The sequence below is a fragment of the Trachypithecus francoisi genome, unplaced genomic scaffold (assembly GCF_009764315.1).
Source record: "Trachypithecus francoisi isolate TF-2019V2 unplaced genomic scaffold, Tfra_2.0 Lachesis_group13, whole genome shotgun sequence".
In the NCBI taxonomy this organism is placed as follows: Eukaryota; Metazoa; Chordata; class Mammalia; order Primates; family Cercopithecidae; genus Trachypithecus; species Trachypithecus francoisi.
Genome location: NW_022681458.1, coordinates 87,920,028 through 87,923,621, shown reverse-complemented (window position 1 = coordinate 87,923,621; position 3,594 = coordinate 87,920,028). Strand labels below are relative to the sequence as shown.

At 32.1% G+C, this 3,594-nt stretch overlaps 1 pseudogene; it reads right to left on the bottom strand.

The window, feature by feature from the left end:
* Nucleotides 1–2,229: 2,229 nt before the first annotated feature.
* LOC117094211 lies at nt 2,230–2,752 on the bottom strand (annotated as a pseudogene).
* Between the last annotated feature and the right edge of the window lie 842 nt (nt 2,753–3,594).

Below are 3,594 nucleotides of genomic sequence, written 5' to 3'. Positions count from 1 at the left end.
TCTAGGCAGTTCAAATAAATGAATTCCTGCAACACTTTTTTCCTTTGTTGCTGGTTTATTTTACTTCATGTGATATCTTCAAACGTCATCCATGTTGAGGCATGTGTTAGAATTTTCTTCCTTTTTCAGGCTGAATAATATTTCACTGTGTGTACGTACCACATTTCATTTATTTATTCATTCACTGATGGACTCTAGGATTGCTTCTCCCTTTTGGTTATTGTGAATAATGCTTCTATGATCATTGGTATACAAATCTCTGGCCCACCCCTGCTTTCAATTCTTTTGGGTCTATGTTCAGATATGGTATTGCTAGATCACATAGTAATGTTATATTTAATTTTTTGATGAACAACCATTCAATTTTCCACAGTGGCTGCACCATTTTAGATTCCCACCAGCAATGCACAAGGGTTCCAACTTACTTACATCTTTGCCAACACTTGTTATTTTTTCTTGTTTTTGTGCGTATGTGTGTGTTTTTTAAAATATATCTTAGCCATTCTCATGGACATGAAGTGATATCTCATTGTGGTTTTGATGTGCATAGCCCTAATGCAAATCCCTACTGATGTTATTAAGCACATTATCTTGTACTGGTTACTCATTTGTATATCTTCTTTGGAGAAATGTCTATTCATCCTTTAGACCAGTTTTAAATCAGTTTTGTTTTTGTTGCTACTGAGTTGTAAGAGTTTTAAAATATATTCTGGATAGTAATCCCTTATCACATATATGATTTACAAATATTTTATTATACTGTGTGGGTTGCCTTTTTACTCTGTTGCTTATGAGCTAACACACAAAAATTTTAAATTTTGATGAGTTAGCTTTTAATGGTCTAATTTTTTCAATTTTAACATTTTTTACATTTGATTTTAGTGTCATATCCAAGAAATTTTAAACAATTTTAATTGAACTGAATATATGTACTCATAGTCATATGAAAACTGAAATTTGTATATGTATATTAAGTTCAATTAAAAATTATATATTTGTTAAATGTAAATATATACTATAAAAATTATAATATATAAATAACATATATACATATTATATATTTATATATAATGGAATATGAAGCTATTTATCAACTGCTGTACACCATTATTTAAAATAAAGAAAATACAGCTGGATAACATTCTGATTATCACAAAGCTATTGTTTTCCTTGACTTCCTTGGCTTCTGCTAAACCAGTAACCCAAATGCTGAAAAAAATGAGCCTACATGTAAGGAATGGGTTGGGTAAAGGAAATCACATGCAGGTCAATTATTTACATTATACAAGTCTCTTCACCCATTTATGGCAGCAGGTCCTAAACTGCCTTTTCTAAACTTATCTGATTAGGTTTCCATGAGCCAAGGCTGAGATATTCCACAAAGCATGATGTTTTAGTCAATATAGCACAAGGATTACAGCTTTTTCTAAAGGAAAAGCTCATTAGAGGAATCTTTAAGTATGTCTATTTGACTAACACTTGCTTAGCCAATTAAAACAGCAAGATTTGTCTAGTTTCCTCATCTGAGTGAGGAGGTTGTTGGTAGTAATAAAAATCTTCCTTTTATAAATTTTGAAAACAAACAATCATATTTATATGAATATAGGTATAAATGTGTGTTTTGATGTGGATGATTTTAAATTGTCCAATTAATTATATGTAATATAATTATGTATTTGAAATCTATGTAATTTGAAATATTACGACTTCAGGAAAAATTTCAATTTAACTTGAAGTGATTTATTTCTTAGGTTGCACAGAATTATGGCATCCCAGGACCATGGGCCTACCCATGGTTTTTGTTTTGGTGAGAGTTTAAAAATAAACCAAAAAAGAAAACCATATACATTTGTATTTTAAGGATAAACACACAAAACAAAAACTCAGGATCGTTCTTCAGCATATGAGTTAAACACAAGTACTGATTGTATAATGACTAAGGAAGTTTCCCTCGACATTAAAAAAGCTGTTCCCTAGTGCAGAGGACAAAATATGCCATGGTATCAAATGTTCTTTTCTGATAAAGAAAGCAACTACAGAGAGTTTCATTTATTTGTTGAAAGTAACCAATGTGATTGATGCAAAAAAAATAAATAAAAACAAAATCCCCTGACAAATCTCCCAATACTACTTTGAAAACAAACATATCAAACTTGATTTGCATTATAATGTAGAGATTTCTTCACATTAGTAAATCAAAAACCAAGATCCAGTTTATATATATATATATCATACATATGTAAAAAGCAATGCCAACAATTGTTTAGCTTCATCTTCTAGACAAGAATGTCAAGGCAATCGCTCTTTGTAAGAAGCAATTACAATTTGATGACTCATCATGTTTGCCTCTTGCCTGCCGCAAGTCTGCCTTATTGTATATACATACACAAATCTCCCATTCCCAGAGAAACATCCATTCCCCGCTTCCCTCTGTAGCATTTTTTCTTTCTGGATCGTGACCTCTGGCGAATCCTCTTGGTTTATCAGCAGCATCTCTTTCCTTTGATTTGCTATCATCAGATTCACTGTCAGATAAACATTTCCTTTTTGTATCATCTTTTTCTTTGCCAGCTTTTTGAGAATTAAGAAATGTTTCAATTAACTCTAGACAATCTAAATAGTCTTCCGGTTCCCAAGTACTGTCAGCATTTGTAAATCCCTTCCACTTCTGGAAATACTCCAGCTTCCCATTTGCTATTTCCACCACACATTCTTCAGTCTCTGCGCCTTTGACTTTTTTTACTCTTCCCATTCTGCTACTTTCTAATTTTTTGCAATGTAGTTTTATTGGAGGTCATTTTTTATTGCAGGCTTGAAGAGCTATTCACTACCTCTGAGCTGCTCCAGTTTCCGGCCCTGCATGCCTCACATACATATGTTCTTATGCAGCATTGTAGAAAACATTTGCATTTCACTTGGCAAAATGTAAAACTTAGGAGTTAAGTCTCTCTGAATTATTTTCTAGACAGTCCAGGCAAAATAAACTGTGTCATCTGATTTTAAATCAATCCTAAACTGAAACACTAGCGTTAAAATTGGTAATGGCTGGCTAGGATGTAATTATCAAGATATATAGTCCAGAATGGATGATTAAGGTGTGTGTCTAAGTCATTATCAAAATATTGAGACAACATTAAATATATTCATAAAGAATTGAAAACCCTTAGGCATATGTTCATTCATGTCATTCATGTTTAAATATCTTATTCCAGTTGACGAATGTTAAGTAAAGGAATTCCTTACAGCAAAATATGTTGACATACCTGAACACTGATGGAGTCTATTTAATGAAAGGCTTTGAATGTACTCACTATGGTCCCTTCCAGAGGAGACTCTTCTGTGTTTAGAGCCTGAAAGCTGTGCCATCAACATGTCCCTTACCTTTCAAACATGCTAGGAAACAGTAATGGTGGCTTAACATATTCAAAAGTATTAATTTATCAATATATATGCAGATTCACGTATTCCTACTAAATCACTCTTTATCTTTCTCCTCATAATGCCTTTAATTTCCTTTAAAACCTATTAAACATTATTGCATCAGAATTTACAACAATTATGTATTTTAGGCATATAATTTATTATTTGATATGC